The sequence below is a fragment of the Papio anubis genome, chromosome 10 (genome assembly GCF_008728515.1).
Source record: "Papio anubis isolate 15944 chromosome 10, Panubis1.0, whole genome shotgun sequence".
NCBI classification, from domain to species: Eukaryota; Metazoa; Chordata; class Mammalia; order Primates; family Cercopithecidae; genus Papio; species Papio anubis.
In genome coordinates this window covers 98,864,574-98,885,147 of record NC_044985.1, presented here as the reverse complement: position 1 = coordinate 98,885,147, position 20,574 = coordinate 98,864,574, and the positions used below count along the sequence as shown (strand labels likewise).

General features: G+C 40.4%; 1 protein-coding gene and 1 long non-coding RNA gene across 2 annotated transcripts in view; one reads left to right on the top strand and one right to left on the bottom strand.

Moving 5' to 3' along the window:
• The window catches only part of ABCA12 (ATP binding cassette subfamily A member 12), a 307,782-nt gene that overhangs the window by 153,689 nt on the left and 133,519 nt on the right, over positions 1 to 20,574 (top strand). The gene's annotated exons all lie outside the window — the stretch shown is intronic.
• Positions 10,664 to 20,574, bottom strand: part of LOC103876499 — a 38,131-nt gene continuing 28,220 nt past the window's right edge. The window contains exon 3 of the long non-coding RNA XR_002516264.2: positions 10,664 to 10,888. This is a non-coding gene — a long non-coding RNA (uncharacterized LOC103876499). The remainder of the gene's footprint in view (positions 10,889 to 20,574) is intronic.

The following is a 20,574-nucleotide window of genomic DNA, read 5'->3' as shown; positions in this document are numbered from 1 at the left end:
TTCTCATCCTTCTGTTTCACATAGTCACATTTTTCCAAAAAGAAAGCCACCACTGTCTACAGGAAGATTTTTCTTGTGTCTTATAGTCCAGCTTCATGCATCTTTCACCTTTTCTATATATTGAACCGGGAAGAAAAGATGGTATGAGGGTTGCAATTTTAGTATCTGTTATCTCTGCAGATGAAGCACTTGAGGACTTTTTCCCATCCTTCTGTTTTTCTTCATATCATTAGGCTAAAAGAATAAAAGCCATCTGTCTGCCTGAGACACAGAAGGGGCTACTGAAGGTTCACTAAATATGCATAAAAAAGGACAAGAGGGAAGAGGCAAAATATACCATGTTACCTAGATCACGTGCTGGTTCACATCCCACTTTCTTTTAATTTTTGGACCTGTGGGTAGGATTTAATTTTATTGTTGCCTTAGAGAAGTCCAATCTTGGGAGTTTCAAACTAGGAAAAGAGGAGTAATTGCCTGAAAGGTACTAAGTTAATTTAGATCTAATTCTTAGGTATAATGGCCCAAAATAAAGATGGAGTGACTACGATTTGTTTTGCTCCACTATGAACCTTGTGTTTTTTTCCTATTTCTCATTATTCTCGCTAAGGGTAGAAACGGTTATAGTTTTCTTGTCCACCAACAGCATCTCCACATTATGGACACAGAAGATGTTCAATAGCCATGTTTGGATTGAATGAATGAATGAATGAATGAGTAATGATTCTCCATTGTGGGTGTAGACACACAGATTGGATCAATATCTACATAGGAATAAACAACAAAGGGGATACTTATCAACTGCATAAGAACTGGGACTTTCAAGATTCAAAATGAATTTGAAGGCAACATTACCAAAATGTGAAAGAGTAACAAGAATTCGATGATAGCATCCATACAGTAAAATCATATGAAACTATTCATCAGTGTTCTCTCAAGGAAGACAGAGGCTAAACACAATGCTACATGACCTCAAGTTACTTTGCTCTACCAAGTGGCAGACTGCTGGTCTGAGTTTGCCAGTGAAAGCTGTAGGAGTCAAGGGGAATGAATGGGATTGTTCTCCCTGGCTATCGTTTTTAAAAATCTTAAGAAACTGCAGAATAAGACTGAACCACTAATAAAGCGGTATCATTTACTATTAATGGTGAGAATATCTTTCAAGAGCTGCCATCTGGCTAATGGTTAACCTATTTTTTAAAAATGTGAGAAGAGAGATCTTGGGAATTCACATTAGGAGTTGAGCAAATTTTACCTTTCATGGGAAAAAGCAATGACTGCACAGCCAGCAATCGTGGTATCATTTTAATAAATGAGGTTGTGTCTTTCTAATCTGTGGAAATTCCTTGAAAGGATTGACTGAGTATCTGTGGTTAGGAACATCTAGTGCTTTACATTTTTGTGTGTGTGATCTTCCCACAAGGCTATGAATAACTGTTGTATTAAGTAATTTGAGGTATAATTTAATAATAGATAAAAAGTCTGATCTTGGATTCCAAAAACCAGCTGAGATGGGCAAATATGTAAAATGAGAGACAGCATTCATTGAACAGTGAGTTGACTTTTAGAAACCGAGAGACAATTTAAAAACATATTTGTTAATAATTCAGAAGCAATACAAATAAGTGGTACATGTTTGCCAACAACCAGAAGTTTGAAGGATTATGAGAAAATCTTGAAGGACTTAATTAAGCTTGGTAATGGAGTAAACACAATAGCAGATGATGCTCAGTGGAGAGAAGACAGAGGTAGTACATAATGGAACAGTTTGGAGTTATGCATTTAATGAGCTCTGAATTAGCTCTACCCCTCAGAAAGAGAAATCCCGGCTAGTATCATAATAAACAGGGCAAGGAGGACAGTGCGTAAAAAAATAAAACCTAGGTCAATGAGTTACCCACAAAATTGACAAAACCAAAGAACGGAATTTATCAACTCGGAAAGCATTGCTATAAAGCTATTCTTGAACTGGCTTGTAGGTAAGCTTACATTGTAATGAGCCTTCTCTGGTACTTTGTAACTGAAACCTAGTTATGGTCGAATGCAATTCCAATACATCATTAAGAAAACTGTGAAATATTTAAAACACACTGGCAAGCATACAAATAACAGACCTTTATGTATCTGCTACCCAACTTTATCAGACTCTAATATTTTGATGTCATGTTTGCTTCAGCATCTATTTGTGTTATCATTTAAAAGAAATCAAACATTAAAGGTACCTTGGAGGCCCCTGTGTAAACCTAGTAGGTTCCATTTTCTCCCTCCCTTCCTGCCTCCTTCCTTCTGTTCCTGAAGGAAACCATTATCATTAATTCAGTGTGTAACATTCTTATGCTTGTTTTATATTTTTTACTATATGTTTATATACCTGACTACATCACATAGTATTATTTTGCAAGTGTCTAAATGTTATGTAAATGGCATGCCACTCACACATCCTTTTGCATTATGCTTTTTGGGCTCAACATTATGTTTTGCTCGGCACTGTGTTGTGTAGTTTATCTCCATTGATTTAGGTAGCTTGAGTTCATTCACTCTGACCCATAGACTCCATGCATAAATATATCACAATCTATTTGTCCATGGTCTTTTGACGAACACTTTCAATTTATTACCAGTGACATCGTAATGGATATTATCTTATATGTCTCCTTTTGCACATGTGTGTGTTTTTCTAGAGTACCTCTCTAGACTTAGGCACATTTTAAACTTTGTCCAGTGTGGCTAAATGCTTTCCACACTAGCTTTACCAATTTACTTTTCCCCACCGTGGAATGAGAATTCACATTCCTCCATATCCTCTCAACACTTGTGTTTTAAACTTTTGGCAATCTGATAGATGTAAAATGGAATCTCTTGGTTTTCCTGTGTATTTTTCTGAAGTGTTTTCTTTTCAGAAAAAAAGAACTTTTTCTTAAAAAAAAAAAACAGAAATGCTAATTGCTATGTTAAAATATTTTTAATGATAAATTTTAACTGTACAACTTGGGAACATACCACCAGGGAATTTTTCTCTGCTGTTTTTCCCCTTAATGAGACAGTAGCTTTGATGAAAAATGGATCTGCACAGAGGGAGGGAGAAGGCCAGTAACATGTTGCGGGTTACAAAGCAAGCCATGGGTCACATAAATTGTCTCTTTGCGATTGGCAGAGGTCTTGGTAAGGAAATCTTTGGTTGAGGAAAAAAGTCAAGTCTGACGAGAAGACGGGGTTGCTACCTGTCAGCAGTGCTGCTGGAAAGAAAAGGTTGTGACACTCATTTTCCACTGGTGGGCTGTCACCAGTATCATTTGTAAATAGATGGAATATGAATACTAAAGACCTAAATATCACACAAACTGTTGAGGAGTGATAGGATCTGGAACCAGACTTCAAGCCTCCCGAGTGAATAGACCATCTGTTGAATCAAAGAAGTGACTAAGCTTCTGCCTTGATGGGGTCAATTTTTTTTTTTTTTTTCCTATACAATGATCCCAGCAATAAATTTCATTGGCTTTTAGTTTTATACCATAGCATACAAAATTCACTGTGATAATAACTGAGTCAGATCTCCAAGTGAAAAGACAGTTGTTAGTAACATACCTCTATTGGGATAATTACTAAAAATTTTTTTCTTCATTTCATTACTTTTAATGGGTTATCAAAATTACATTTTGATTTCCAAACATAATCTTCATTTTAAGTGCTTAATACTCCAACATGGTCATCTCCTTTTATAGGGGATTCTTCTACTTGGAACAGTTGTGATGGATGGATGACTCAGATTTTTTTTCCTGCATAAGTGAGGAAATTGACTCAAGGTACAGGGTTATGGTTGCACAATAAATCATTTGTAAGGCTAGGATTAAGAGAATGCTTTTTGACTCTTGCTCCTGTCTGATATTTCACTCACTAGAGTACTTCCTGAAAATTTTGCCAGTATGTAGTTCCAGGCAATAACTCTTAAGTTAGCTCAGGTTACTAGAAGGGCAAAGATTTGGGGAAGAAGTTGAAGAGGGCATTTTCTCTGATTAACCCCTAACGACTTTACGCTGTTTTCATTATCTTTCTTGGTATTCCATACACTGGTATTGTTACCAGGGGATCCTTGCTCCCAGAGCTCCCAAGATGGTGGCGGGCCACTTCCAAAATGGTGGTGGGCCACTTCCAAGATGGTGGCAAGCCTCGTGTTCTTTGACCTGGGGTTCTTGGCCTTACAGATTCCAAGGAATGTATTCTTCGGTCATGCGGTGAGTGTTATAGCTCTATTAGAAGCCATGGGTCACAGAAGAGAACCATGGAACCCAGTGACTAATGTTCAGCTCCATTAGGATGAACCCGGGCACTTAGCCATGCAGGAACAATGGCAAGCCTTTAGCCCAATCAGGAGCAGCAGTGGGCGCCTTGCTGGATTAGGAGCACAACAGGCACCCTGCCAGATCTGGAGGGATGGAAGTCAGCAGTGAGTCTGCAATGGTGGCAAACAGCAGTGGTGGACGGCGAGCAAAAGCTCAGTTCAAGCCGTAACAAACACGGACCAGAAGAGAGTGCAGTTGCAAGATTTAATAGAGTGAAAACAGAGCTCCCATACAAAGGGAAGAACCCATAGAGGGTAGCCATTGCTGGCTTAAATGCCTGGGTTTATATGCCGATCATTGTCCCTCCCGCTGTTCTCTCAGGCGATAGATGATTGGCTATTTCTTTACCTCCTGTTTTTGCCTAATTAGCATTTTAGTGAGCTCTCTTTACTATCTGATTGGTCGGGTGTGAGCCAAGTTGCAAGCCCTATGTTTAAAGGTGGATGCGGTCACCTTCCTAGCTAGGCTTAGGCATTCTTAGTCGGCCTAGGAAATCCAGCTAGTCCTGTCTCTCAGTCCCCCTCTCAACAGGAAAACCCAAGTGCTGTTGGGGAGGTTGACCGACGACCACTCTGCTTCCTGCTGAATTGGGGCATAGCAGGGGTCGTGCAGTTAAGATTTCCTCAGAAGGGGTGCCTTCAATGTCATTAACATCAGAGCATGAGCTAGCAGGTTGGTCCAGGGGTCCGCAGTAGATCTTAGTCAGGGACTGCATCTGGGGCTCCATTTGAAGAACCATTTTTAGTTTTACAGCTTTGATTCTTGAAGAGACAAACTTAATAAGGAGGTTAAAGATATAGGGATTGAAATGTATGGCCTGCAGTGCAGAGGATTATTTTTTTGGCACACTTCACAGGCCCTGACTATCTGCTTGATAGTTTTAAAAAGGCCTGGTCTAGTAAATAATAATTTGGCCATCTGATGGGTGCTATGAATGCCTAAGTGAAAGGTTTGGTGAAGGGTTTTAAGTAATTTCTATTGGTTAGCTGCAGGCAAAAGTATTTTTCCTTCTTCGGTGGCTAGCCATCCTAAGGGGAGGAAAGTATGTCCTCGTGAGGTTCCCCATTCTATTTCTCCTGCTGAGTACTGGGGCTTGGTTTCCCGGAGGGGATTACCCCATACTAGGGGTCCTTCTATAAGCATTTCTAATAGAGGGCCCTGCCTTGTGGCTCTTTTGGCTTCAATATCCACTTGGTGGCTCCCTTCTATTTCCCTTTCCTTTCCTTTCTGATGACCCTGGCAGTGTAAGACTGCCACCTCTTTAGGTTTCTGTGCAGTCAATAATAAGTTCCTAATGGCTTCCTGATGTTTGATAGGTGTTCCCTCGGAAGTTAGGAATTCCCTTTCTCTCCATACTACTGCATGGGCATGGAGGACTAGGTAAGCATACTTAAGAGTCTATATGTATATTTACCCTTTTTCCTTCTCCTAATTCTAGTGCTTGAGTGAGGGCTATTAGTTCTGCCAGCTGAGCACTAGTTCCTGGAATGAGGGGTTACTTTCAAGTATTCCATTACACTGAACACTGCATACTCTGCTTTTTGAAGTTCTTTTTCTAAAAAGGAAATTCATCAGTATACAAGTTGAGGTCAGGATCAGTCAAGGGAACCTCTACAAGGTCCCCTCGAACGGCATAAGTTTGAGCAATTACTTGTTGACAGTTATGTTCTATCTTTTCTTCATTGTCTGGAAGAAATGTGGCTGGGTTAAGAGTTGCACAAGTGCACAGTCGCAGCACTGGCCCTTCAAGTAATAGAGCCTAATATTTAAGTACATGGTTATCTGACAGCCACAAGTGTCCTTTAGCAGTGAGTATGCCATTCACATCATGAGATGTCCACACAGTAAAATCTCTTCCCTCTATCATTTTAACTGCTTCAGATACTAAGACTGCTACTGCCACCACTACCCACAAACAATGAGGCCAACGCTTTGCCACTATATCCATTCCCTTATTCAGATATGCCACAGGTTGCAAGCTCATCCCTCAGACCTGTGTAAGGACTCCTAGAGCTATTCCTGTTTCTTCTGTGACATATAAAGAAAAGTCTTGCCCCGTTGGCAAGCTTAACACTGGGGCTTGGGTTAGGGCCTTCTTTAGGGCCTGGAAAGCTGCTTCTGCTTCAAGTGACCATCTTACTAAATGGGTATTGGCTTTCTGAGTTTCCTTAATTAGTGTTTATAATGGTCTGGCTATTTCACTGTACCTGGGAATCCATATTTGGCAGAAACCTGTTATGCCAAGGAACGTTCTTAGTTGCTTTAGGGTTTTGGGATGAGGATAAACTAGTATAGGCTGGATACATTCCTCACTGAGGGCCCTGGTGCCTTTGGATAATTTTAGCCCTAAGTATTTAATCTGCTGTGAGCAGAGCTGAGCCTTTGGTTTGGAAATCTTGTAGCCACAGGTGGCGAGGAAGTTTAAGAGTGCTTGGGTGGCTTGACGGAACAAGGTTTCTGAATGGGCAGCTAAAAGTAAATCGTCCATGTACTGAAGGACAAGAGTGTCCAGGTATGAGAACTGGCTCAAGTCTTGGGCTAATGCCTGGCCAAATAGATGGGGGCTATCCCTGTATCCTTGGGGTAAAACAGTCCAGGTCAGTTGAGACATTGGGTTCGAAGGATCTTCAAAGGCAAACAAGAATTGAGAGTCGGGATGTACAGGGATGCAGAAAAAGGTATCCTTAAGGTCCAGGACTGTAAACCACTCTGCTTCCTCTGGCATTTGGGAAAGCAGAGTATAATCGTTAAGTACAGCTGGGCATAGAGGGACAACGGCCTCGTTGACAATCCTGAGATCTTGCACTAACCTCCACTGTCCATTGGGTTTCTGTACTCCTAAAATTGGAGTATTGCATGGTTTGACTAGGCCTTGGGCTTTTCGGTCCTTAACAATCTTTTGGATTCCTTGTTGGGCCTCGGGTCTAAGGGGGTACTGCCTTTGGTAGGTAAAGGAGGTGGAATCCTTTAGTTTAACTTGAACAGGATGGGCATTCTTTGTAGTCTATATTGTCCTTCTGTTGCCCAGACTTCAGGATTAATTCCTTCCTCAAGCAGGGGACAACAAATGGGTGTTCCTTCTCCTGTGTTCAGGTGTATAATGGCCCCTGCTTTTGCTAGAATATCTCTCCCTAACAAGGGAGTGGGGCTTTCAGGCATAATTAGAAAAGCATGTGAAAAGAATAAAGTTCCTCAGTCACAACTTAGTGGCTGGGAGAAGTATCTAGTGACTGCTGTCCTAGGACCCCTTGGATAGTGACGGATCTGGAGGACAGTTGTCTGGGACAGAAGAGTAAGACTGAAAAGGCCGCCCCAGTGTCCAGGAGACAGTTAACCTCCTGACCCTCAATGGTCAAGCATACCCGGGGCTCTGTGAGGGTGATGGCATGGGCTGGCGCTTGCCCCGGGCACCCTCAGTCCTGCTGCTGGATCATCTGGTTAGTGGCTTCTGACTCAGAGGACCTTCATCCCCTGGGGCAGTGGTCCATCCAGTGATTCCCTTGACATAAGGGGCATGGATGAGGGGGCAGCTTATTTCTGCTTGGACAATCTTTTTTAAAGTGTCCTTGTAGACTGCGCTGGAAACAAGCCCTATTAGGCATTCAATCTGCCCAGCTTTTCCCTTTTCCAGAGCCTCCAAAGTCTGCTTGCCTGAGGGCCATGACTAAAGCGGTGGCCCGTTTTTTTTTTTTTTTTTTTTAAGCCCGTTTGTCCCATTCCACCTGCTCCTCCTGATCTCTATTATAAAAAAACTGAGGTTGCCAAGTTCAAAAGGGTTTCTAAGTTTTGCTCTGGGCCTAAGGCAGACTTTTGAAGTTTTTTCTAATGTCTACAGCCGAATGAGTGATAAACGTATGCTTTAAGATTAGTTGGCCTTCAACAGAGTCAGGTGAACAGGAGGTATGCTTCCTCAATGCCTCCCTTAGTCTCTCCAGAAAGACAGTAGGATTTTCTTCCTTTCCCTGTGTTATAGTGGACATCATTGAATAATTCATAGCCTTCTTCCTAGTTTTCCTTAGACCTTCTAGCACGAAGTTAGCAAATGTCTGTGGCACCAATATCCATGTTCTGATTGTGTCTCAATGAGGGTCTACACTCACTGGGAACTGCCTGCCCGCCTGTGGGGAATCGTTCTCTTTCCTCTGTTGTCATCCTATCATTGACCTGACAGCTACCAGAGATCGCCAAACTCTCGGGCTGCAGTTATGGTGGCACTTCTCTCATTTGCGATTAGTGTCTGATTTAGCAGTAACATATCTCTCCATGTCAGATCAAAGGATTGTCCTAACCCTTGTAAAACATCAATATAGCCATTAGAGTTATCTGAGAATTTACCCAGGTCTATTTTAATTTGCTTTAAGTCTGAGAGAGAAAAAGGTACATGAACTCTGGCTGGGCCGAATTCTCCCACTGCTTGGAGGGGGCATAATCGGGAATATTGGCAGTCTTTGGTTCATTGTTTACCCCTTTGTCTATCTCCTTTTGGATGATTTGGGTTGAAGGGGGGTCCTTATTAGTTGGGGAAGGAGTCAGGGGCATGCTGGGGTAGGGAGGTAGATTCCGGAGGCTTCCTGTAGGGCATAAATCACACTTTTTACATAATTGCGAATTGTCTCTTAATGAAAAGAAAGTTTGTACATATGGCACTTCACTCCATTTGCCTTCTTTTCTACAAAAGGGGTCTACTGTAAGATGGTGTTATAATTTATACTTCTCTCAGGAGGCCAGGTTTCTCTGCCTTGAAGAGGATATGCCAGGCGGTACTGCAGAAGAATATAAATCATTTCTTTCTTAGCGTCGGAGGGTTAATTTGGTCCCAATTCTCTAGAATACTTATTAGGGTCAGCACCCCTAGTCATTTGCTGATGAGCATTAGTCCTAGAGTGTCCTCTATGGTCCTAATGCTTATTCCTTTCCAGGGTATGTAACCACTCATGGACCTCTGCTTTTTGGATTAGTTATGCTCACCAATGTAGCAGTCCTGTATCCCTTTTCCTGCCTTTCTTGACACAAAGAAAGGGGTCCGGGCTGCTGGATTCTAGTGGTCCTTTACCAGCACGCCCAACATTGCTTTTTTGCTCAGGGGTGAGTCCTAGAGCTGGACTGGGTTCTTGAGTATTTCGTAACAACCCAGCTGCCCCATCAAGATGCATTCCCATAAATAGTTCTTATACAAATTCGTTTCAGAGAGGGTGTAGGTAACCTTTTGAGTCAGGATTGAGATCGTCTTTTTGATTTTGTAAGTACTTTACAAAATCAAAGAGTTTCGCTCTGAGTGCAAACAGCTCCTGTGTTTGAGCAGACCAATTATTAGGCAATTTTTCTACCTCTGCTTCCACAAGAGTCTCCCTATCAAAACCATTGTGGTTTTTTCCTCAGTCACCTGGGAGGAACCATGTATAGTCCTGTGCTGAAGGGAGTTCCTCCTAGGTTTGGTCAGACCTTTGTATGGTAATTAAGATTTAAATCCCCTGTTAGGAAATCTGCTGGGTTAAGGGAATTGTCAGTGGTTGGTGTTAAATTAACTTTTTCTAACAGAATAGCCCCTCTCACATTTAATAATACACTCTCACATTTGACTCACTAAAGTGAAGCCCATAGTCCCTAACAAGTATGATTTCTCTCTGTATAGTAAAAGTTGTATCTATCCCAGTACAAATTTTTTTTATTTATTTTTATTTTCATTTTTTGAGATGGGGTCTCGCCCTGTCGCCCAGGCTGGAGTATAGTGGCATGATCTTGGTTCACTGCAACCCCTGCCTCCTGGGTTCAAGTGATTCTCCTGCCTCAGCCTCTTGAGTAGCTGCGACTACAGGCGCGTGCCACCACACCCAGCTAATTTTTGTATTTTTAGTAGATATGGGGTTTTACCATGTTGACCAGGATGATCTCGATCTCCTGATCTCATAATCTGCTCATCTCAGACTCCCAAAGTGTTGGGATTACAGGCGTGAGCCCCCACACCTGGCCTATTTATTTTTATTTTATTTTATGGAAACTGTGAAATGGGTAAATGATCACATTTCTGTATTTCCTTGAGTTGCTTAGGACACCCAGATCCAAATTTGTGGCCAACCTCTATCAACACACAGACCTCTGGCCCATATTATTGTATTGGCTTTATTTTTTCCTATCCTTGGTTGCTCTCATTCTGAGTCCCTCATTATTTTTCCACATTATAGAGTGTGTACTTTAATAAGCCTCCTCAAATCCTTCTAGAATGAAATTCCTTTCTCCAGGCAATGTCTGAGATAGGTTGTACTGAGGGACTCCAACAAATAGTAATGCACAAACACTAAGGTGCTTGCTGAATTACCATCTGAAAGCCACATTAGTAAGGTGACAGTTTACAAATAACTTTTAGAACATCAAGACTCGAAACCAAAATATTTTCTTATGTAAGAAGTTTCTTCCTGAGGGGGGAAAAAACAACAACTTTTCAATTCCAGGCATCTTTTCATCTGGGAATATGTGAGATCATCGATTAAGGCTCTGTTTTCCAAAGTGTGCCCCATGGAATATTCATTCCCAGCATATTATCCAATGCTACCCTAAAAAACAGGAAGAAAAATTTAAAGAAGGAAAGGAAAACATGTTCTGTAATCAGATCGTGGAAATCTGGAATTAACCAAAGTTATTCAGGTTTTTTACTGAAAAACTTTTCAGAATCTTTAATATGCAAATATATTCTGGCTTTCCCAGAAGGGGAGATAGAGTTTAGTTTCCTAAACTCATTTGGCTCCAGAGTCTGGTTTAGAGAAATCCCTGATGCTTCCCCACTCTACTCCTCCAAACCCCAGCATCACATTGGAGATCACAGTAACAGGAGAGGAATTAAATCCTCAACTCGTTCTCTCAGTGCAGGCTCTGTGAGTTAACTCCTAGATGCCTAGTGCAACACAGTTAAGTATCAGCACAGCACTTCCCTCCTCAATCAGAACAGATGCAGTGGTGCTGCAGGAAGTACCACTCCCCCAGTGAACCATTCCTCCAGGGTACCCCTCCTTTCCTGGGTGCTAAGTGGTGTTGCTGGATCTGTGGAAAGGGAGACTATCTCAGGGGAGGGGCTGCAACCGATGGGGCTCAGCACAGTGGCTCTTAACCCACCAGCACCAGGCCTTTCTGATATGACCAATCAACACCAGTGTATGCGTACCCAGCTTAATTCAGACCTGCCCAGAGGCTAAAAACCATTTTCCTGGTTAGCCTCATCTAAGGAGAATTAGGAGGCTAAATTTTAGAGGGAGAATGTCCTACAAGGAAATGAGATTCTAGGGGTCTATTTTAAAAAACTTTAATTTATATTTAGAGGGGAAAAATAGTTGCCAGGATTCTATTTGCAAAAGGCCATAGCAGGGAGATTTTTTAAAATGCCATTGTGAATCTTTGCTACTAAAAGACAAGTTTCAGAAAAGCAAAATGCCAGTTTTACCAAAATGCTAAAAAGACTAATAAACCCTACTCACCCCAGACGAGCCATAGAACTCAACATTCCTTGTTTCTTTTCTTTCCTTTTTCCTTCCTTCCTTCCTTCCTTCCTTCCTTCCTTCCTTCCTTCCTTCCTTCCTTCCTTCTTTCCTTCCTTCCTTCTTTGTTTCTTTCTTTGAGACCGAGTCTCGCTCTGTCGCCCAGGCTGGAGTGCAATGGCGCGATCTCAGCTCACCGCAACCTCCACCTCCCGGGTTCAAGCAATTCTCCTGCCTCAGCTTCCCAGGTAGCTGGGATTACAGGTGCTCCCTACTATGCCCAGCTAATTTTTGTATTTTTAGTAGAGACGGGGTTTCACCATGTTGGCCAGGCTGGTTTCAAGCTCCTGACCTCATGATCCGCCCGCCTTGGCCTCCCAAAGTGCTAGGATTATAGGCGTGAGCCACTGTGCCTGGTGAAGAACTCAACGTTCCTTGTTAAGTGGAAATGTTTTGAAAGTATGAGTGAGATTTTTATTTTTAAACTTCCCCCAGATTCAGTCCACAACGGAGTTTATTATCTGTCATGTATTTGTTACTGTTATATCTCCCAGCCTTGAATCAAAACATTTTGTCTAAAATTTAAATAGACCAGGCCATGATCTTTGGAACCCGTCACCCAGCGGGGTCTCTTTAATATTCAGAAGAGAAGGAGCTACATTTTGATCTGGACATGGAGGAAGGTGGGATTATGGAGTCTTCTGGGCTGACCATCAATTCAGGTGTACACTTAGGAGTCAAAGAGATAACATCCAAAGAGACAGCAAGGTCCTGAGTCCAGACTGCCTTCTAAGAACTCTGCTTCCCTTAAAAAATAATAATAGCAATAATCCAAAGATATAAAGAAGGCAGAGATCTTTCCCCAATGCCTCTTGCCTAGAGTTTCATAGCCAGAGTCTCAAGATACAAAAAGTGTCCATAGGGACACTGGGACACTTTTTGAACCTTTCAAAATCTGTCTGGCTGTGGTACTTAGCAGCAGCTATGAGGGATGCACGGGATGTGGGAAAGATCCTGACATTGTAGGACACCCACCCAAATGACCCAAGGGTTTTTTCTTGTTTTTTTGTGGCTGTAGCCATTGAGCATATTCAGGTGCCAACCTTTTGAGTACAGGACCTCCTTAATCACTGCTTTCAGGATTAGGCGTCTTGCCTCAGCCCTCTTTGCCACCTACAGTCTACCTTTTTGCCAATGGATTTGAACTTGGAAAAGAATCTGTGCTATGAAGCAAGACTTGCCTGGGGAGAAGGAGGGAAAATGTATCATGGCACCACACCCACTGAGCACACAGTAATTTAAACACTACACTGGTTGATACAGGTACATATTATGAATTACTAGGAAGAGAAGTACATCGTGCAACACTCCAAACCATTCACTGGCTCAAGGCACAAGCTGGGAGACCAGTTCGAGCAGAGAAGCCACAGTCAGCAAGTGGAAAATAAGACCAATGATGCAAGAGGAGCCCGATGAGCAATGGTAACTCATGGTTCCATGGGGCCTTGTGTCTTCAATGCTCATAGTACCTTACACAAGCATTGCCTAATTGATCTTCCCTGTGCCCTGTGAGATGGCAAGATCCATTATCTTCAATTTGGGACATGTGGAAATAGAGTCCTAGGTTAATTTTTTTTTTTTTTTTTTTGAGACGGAGTCTCGCTGTGTCTCCCAGGCTGGAGTGCAGTGGCGTGATCTCGGCTCACTGCAAGCTCCGCCTCCCAGGTTCACGCCATTCTCCCGCCTCAGCCTCTCAAGTAGCTGAGACTACAGGCGCCCGCCACCACGCCCGGCTAGTTTTTTGTATTTTTAGTAGAGACGGGGTTTCACCATGTTAGCCAGGATAGTCTCGATCTCCTGACCTCGTGATCCACCCGCCTCGGCCTCCCAAAGTGCTGGGATTACAGGCTTGAGCCACCGCGCCCGGCCCAGTCCTAGGTTAATTTACCCCCTGGTGATTCACTGATTCAACAGCAAAACTAGAAGTGTATCTGTTTTTCAAATCCTGAGTCTGTTTCCTCCTCCAAGATTCTGAAGCTTAGCTGAACATGTTTTCATTACTGTCATCTAGCATATCGTTCTAGATCCATCTCTGGCATTTTATTATTTATGTTTATGTATTATTGATTATTTATTTGGACTTTGACCAAATTGCTTGATTTCTCTGAGGTTATCTACAAAATGGGCATGAACACTCACCCTGCCTATCTTACAGAATTGTCATGGAGCTTGTATGAAATGATGTATGTTAAATTCCTTCAAAACCTTGAAGGTTTATATTTTATTTATTTTATTTTATTTTATTTATTTTATTTTATTTTATTTGAGATAGGATCTCACTCTGTTGCCCAGGCTGGAGTGTTGTGATACAATCACGGCTCACTGCAGCCTTGAACTCCTGAGCTCAAGTGATCCTCCTATCTCAGCCTCTGGAGTAGGTGGGACTGCAGGCATATACCACCATGCCGAGACAGTTTGTGGGTTTTTTTGAGTGTGCATTTTTTGTAGAAAACAGGGTTTCGCTACGTTGCCCAGGCTTTGTCTTGAACTGCTGGGCTTAAGCAATCCATCCGTCTTGGCAGCCCATGGTGCGACAGTATAGGTGTGAGCCCCTGCTCCCAGCTGAAGGTTTCTTTTTTAACGAATGTTTTTTGTTTGTTTTCAAATACACACTTTTTAGCACACAATACTTCTGGCAGTTTGGAAAACAAATGATTTCTATATGCATTTTACTTAATAAAACTGGGATGACCTTATAAACCAGATTCACATACTCTCTTTTTCTCTCTTTCCATCATAACCCAGAGTAATATTTTTCAGCTGTTAAGATGAACAATTTTTTAAAAAATAGAAGGATGAACCCTACTTAACACCTTTCTTGGTGCCAAGTACACAATACCTGCTCAGTAAATATTATTGAATAGATGGTGAACGGATTCAGTTTGTGGATAATAAATCCAGAGGTTGACATTTATGGATGTCAATGTGTATTAATTAGATTTTCAGAAAAACCAACACCTAAAGGGCCTACAACAATAAATATTATTGATTTTATTAATCAATTAAATCTGTTTTACAAGGCATGTGAAGATAATGCAATATTATCCATTGAACTTACTATAACATTGGGATACAATTTGAACCTTTGTCCTACAAACAATAAACATAAAGATGTGTATCAGGTTAGAGTATTGAGTCATGCAGTCTTCCTGGGACTCCCCCAGGGGTTCCTACAGCCATGCATTTATTCACATATTTAATAATTGTTTACAATGTGGGAAGCATTGTGCTAAGAACTATGTAAGGTTTGTTCTTTCTTTTAAATAGCTTATTTTTTTTTATCCAGTCTCTTAAAAAGATTCAGTTTTACTAGGTTAGAGTCTCTATTTGCAGGTTCGAAGTCATATTGGTTTTTAGCCCTAGGCTGAAGTCACTCTAGGCCACATAGGTGTAGAAGCCCTCATTCCGAGGGACCAGAATCAGGAAGAGCTGGTGTATTTGATTTTATCTGAAGGTGGGTGTTGGACAGGACACCTCCTCTCAGTAAGTAGACTCATCCTTCAAATGAAAGGTGCATGTGAAGAATAGGAACAGATCTACAGGCTCCTGATACAATGTTTTGAACTACTTTGAAAGGCCAAGTTTATATTATTTACAATTTAAATCGTCTTTTCAAATGTAACTGAGAACAAAATGTGCTTGAAAACTATAAGAAGATTTAAAAAACTTTAATAAATTATTACAAATATATGTCTAAGATTCATTTCCTTTCCTATATTTTTAAAATTCACATTTAGGTATTTGATTGTTTGCAGGTGATGTTTAGGATATGCTTGTCTTATTCTGTACTCTTGTTATGGTGTTAAATCCCTGTTGTGGTGCTTGACAAGGAGACATTATTTGTATGCTCAGAAGGCCTGACACTTATTCTGCCCCTGTGACCCTGTATCCAAAAAAACTGAGAAAAGTATAATGCTCTCAAATGAGTAACTCCATATTTTTTTTGAGTCAGAATTTTCCTTCCAAAATGTATCATTCTATTCTTCACTGGGGTAAAGACTAAATGCTTTTCACCTGGAAATATAAAAATACCAACTAGGTTGTCTTCTGACCTGTTTTGAGAAAAACAGAATGAAACAGTGGAAAGTCTCCGATTCCACCATTCCTATAATATGTACAAATATCACCAAGGCAGCCTACAGAATATTTCCAGAGCCTAATGATTTCAAATGGAAGTAGCTTCATTCCTGAAAAGACTGTGACATAACTTTCTGCAATAATAAAATAAATAGAAAATAGTACTTCTCTAGACAGTGCCAATGAGCATCGTGCTCCTGAATTTATTATGGAAGTGAGTCAAAATTCTTCTATGGTGGTGAAAAAGACAAAGTAAAGGAAGATATTGAGAGACAATTGCATTCCTGGCTGCATCAATGAATACAGAGAGGGGAGGAGGGAGGAAAGGCAGCAGCAGGAGGAAAAGGGAAAAGAGGAGTTGGAAATTGAATGAAAAGAGGAAGTAGTGAGTGAAAACGAAAGAAGAAAACATTAAGAAATAGAGGAAAAAGAATTAAGTCGATTAGATGCAATGAGGGAAGAGGAAAAGAAGGATGGGGGGAGAAAGTGAAAACAGAAAGTGAACAAGGCAGGAGAAGGAGGGAGAGGCCTGTAAGAAAGCCTATCCTCCCAGGAGTCAGCAAACTACAGCCCGAGGGCCAATTCCAGCCTATTGCCTGTTTTTGTAAGTTTTATTGGAATACAACCAGGCTCATTGAGGCACCCATTGTCTATGGCTGCTTTCACACTATAATTGCAAAATTTAGTAATTGTGATGGAGACAGCATGGCCCACAAGCTTCAAATTTACTGATTCTCATGGAAAGCTTTGTAGTCTAACCCAGTGGTTCCCAAACTTCACTGTCCATCAGAATTACCTGGAGAGCTTATTAAAACACAGATTGATGAACCCCACCCCCACAGTTTCTGATTAAGGAGATCTGGGGTGGGATCTGAAATTTTTATTTCTAATAAGTTCCCAGGTGACACTGATGTTGTTGGTCCAAGGATCAAAGTTGGAGAACCATCACGCTAATCTTTACGTTCTGTCACACTAACAGTGTTTGGAATAGAGTCTTTTGTGAGGAAAGGAAAAGGAAAATCAAAATTGATCTACCTTTGAGGTAAACATTACATGTATCCATTGATATCACAATTGTTTACAAAGCATGCATTTAAAACAATTCTTAGAACTGTTTTTATAATTCTAGTTTCATTCTTACAGCAATGAAAAATGAATCTGATTTACTTTAAAGCTGAGTTCATTGGTGGCTTGTTCCCAAAATTGTTTATAGTTTGGTTTGATTCAACTCCTTGAAATAACGTGGACTGTGTCAATGTTATGACTGGACAGTGTCAATGAGGTAGACTGTATCCATTCAGTGAGAATGACCTCTCCCCACCTATGGGTGGCTGGCTGCTCACTGCCTTTGCCTGGAGCCCCTGAGAAGCTAAGCCATAACCAGCTTAGGATTTTGCCAACCAACACATACCTCACCCTACTCCCAGATGATGCTGACATCTTCCGAATTTGACCCTATGAAACTGGCAAATTCTTCAATAGCTTTTCTCCTGGAGATGGGCATGAATGTTATCCTGGGGTGAGACTTTTGGGAATCATGGTACCAAGGACTTTATCCTGCTTAAACAAACTCTATCTCAAAACCCTGCCTGAGATTTTTTTTTTTTTTTTTTTTTTTTTGCCTGTATGGGGCTGCCATGGTTTGCACAGTCATGATCTTCCTTTACTTGTGTCCTTAAATTTGTGCTTTGGCTGAGAACATAGACATTCAATTATTAGCCTTAATTTTGCAATTCCTATGCTTGCTGCATGGAAGTTTTGTGAAAGAAAGAAGCTTCTCTTTTTTCTTTATCCTAGCACTGGGGAACTTAAGGGAATGTAATTTCAGGACCTGAAAGTGCCAGAAACACCTTCAAGGATAGAATGGGCTCAAGTTAAAATTAGCAGCTCTTTAAAATGTGTAACGTTTTGATTCCACCATTGCTCTTTTTATTTGTATACATAACTGAGATGGGAAGAGAATGGAAAAAATATTTTTTACAAGAAAGCTACAGGAAATTTAATTCTATTTAATTCAGATATTACTTCTAGAGGATTTCCAGAATTTATGAAAAGTTGATGTATATGAGAAAGTATATTGTAGATGTCAAGGAAGGATGAATAACATAAGTAAATGTTACATGCCTAGCACAGTACATGGGATACAGTAGATACTTAAGAAATCACTGTTGTCATTGTTGTTGCAACAGGCACCCTTACATTGATGAGGGTACAGGCCTTGATTAAAAGATTATGGTAAAATAAATAGTGCAAGTCATCCATGTTCTGCATGGCACTCTGTTAAATGAAACTTGTGCATGCCTGAATCAATTCCTCATTTGCACGATCCCATGTAACACGTTAAATATCCATTATCAAAAAACTGTGCAAAGAATAGACTGTCCGTACTTTCAACACCATGGGAGTTTATTTTTAAAGAAACTCTGTGATGAATTTTCCTATAAATTAGGTTTTGTCCTCTGTAGATATCATACCAAAGAATGTGGTGGGTTAAATTCCTTCAAATTCCTCTCAAATCATTTGCAATTTGTAATGAATGCCAGGAAAGATAATTTGGATGTCACTGAAAGCTCTTTCCATGACATCTTTTTCCTTCTTTCCCTCTCTTTGTATTACAATATGGCTTTTCTTGAGTGTCTCATTTTTTCAGTACTGCCTGACTCAGTCACACCATCACGCTGATAAGTGGTATAGAGCAGAGGGGTCATCTGGTCATCTCTTTCTGTTGCCCTTCCATCTATCTTCCATTCAAATCAGCCACTGCATGTATTTGAGAGAGAGTAGGAATAAGCTCATCTGCAGTCCCACACCCTGAGTGAGAGGCTACAGCGGAGATCTGTGTGACAGAGTGGATTACCATGCACGGTGAACCTCCACTGCAGACTTTTAAAGGTCTTGCCATATGTAGTTCACTGTGGTAAAATTTTGTTGCAGAGGGATGACATGAAAAGCTAACAGGCAGTGTAGCAGCTACTCTCTATTTTATTCAGGGAATTGCATATGATGAAAACATTGGTGGGCAATCATTATTGGTTCACTGTGATTTTCACTTAGGTTTAACATTAGGAAAGGCACCAATCTCTCTGGTGTCAAAGAGAGTCCACATGGAAGGAAGTGGTGAATAGTTTGACGGGCTTCAGTTCTCTCCAATTTCTTCTGAGTTTTCGAATCTTTCATTCATACTGGCATTAATTTCTAAACTATTTTTTCTATAGTTACTGTGATAAATTACACCAAAACGAGTGTCTTAAAACAACGCAAACTTATTATTTTACAGTTCTGGAGGTCAGAAGTCCAGAATTTGGTCTCAGCAAGCTAAAATCCAAGGTGTCGGCAGGGCTGCATTCCTTCTGGACCCTCTATAGGAAAAGTTGTCTTCTAGATTGTTCTGGTTAGAAGTTCTAGAGGCTCCCCACATTCCTTGACTTTCAGCTTTTTCTACCATCTTTAAGGTCAACAGTATAGCATTATCCAATCTCTCTTTTTCCCTCTTTGCTTTTCTTCTGGCCAGGTTTCATATTTTACCCTCTTTATTTTTTTCCCCCAGCTCTTTCTTTATACAGACCTGTATTTAAGTTACTGGAATCAAATACCTATTTATTCTTTCTACTGGTAGATTAATGCATGGCCATGTTGCTCTTACCATTCTCTTTCTCTCTCTCTCTTTTTTCCCCACTTTTCTCCTTTCTCTTTCAAATGAAAACAGACCTGTACTGGCACTCTTTTTTTTTTTTTTTTTAACACATTCATGAGGAGATTAAAGTTTTGCTTTTTAGTCTTAATTTTCCTAAACTTGCCTTTTTTGAAAGTTCATTGTCTGTGCAGTCCCCCAAAGGAAGAAATCTAGTGTTTCCATAGCAAACCTAATTGTGAAAAGATGTGTATTTCCCAGCTTGCCTATTGTCATGACTCATGTGTATGCCATCATCGTATTTTATAAAGCAAATGTTAAAGTTTACAAAACCCCTTACTATTAAAATTACTGTTTTGTATGACTTTAATTTTGGAGAAAATTTGCATTTTCATTCATAGCATTCACTATTGGCTTTTAAATCGGAAAAAGAAGTTGTGTATATAGGATAATTAAAATGTTAAATTTTAAAGAGACCAAAAATAGCTCCTGGTTTTTGGAAGAATGGCTGCATTTATACCTACTTTGATCACAAAAGAAGACATGTAAATTGTGATAAAACATAGTTATATACAGTCAAAAGGAAGAAAATAAAATGAAATACACTACCCAGGAAAAAAGCCATGAATCAAATTTTGGTGATACAATCTTTTCGATTTTTTAATACACGTGTGTGTGTGTGTGTGTGTGTGTGTATTTTAAAAGATTAGGACTCTTCTGTTCATACTGTTTTCTGATCTGTTCTTTTAAACTAACAGAGTGTTATAAATACTTTTTGTATTAATTGACAACATTTGTATTGGCTGCATTGTGTTTTATCATGTGGATACACTGTGATTTATTTTTAAAACATTCTGGCAAATATTCTTGCAACTACTCATAAATATTTCCTTAGAATAAATCCCAGGAAGGGAATTCATGGGGTAACCAGGCGTTTTTAAGTGTTTTTATACATATTAGCAAATCTAGAAAAGGGAAGTTAAACATAACACCCTCCAAGACT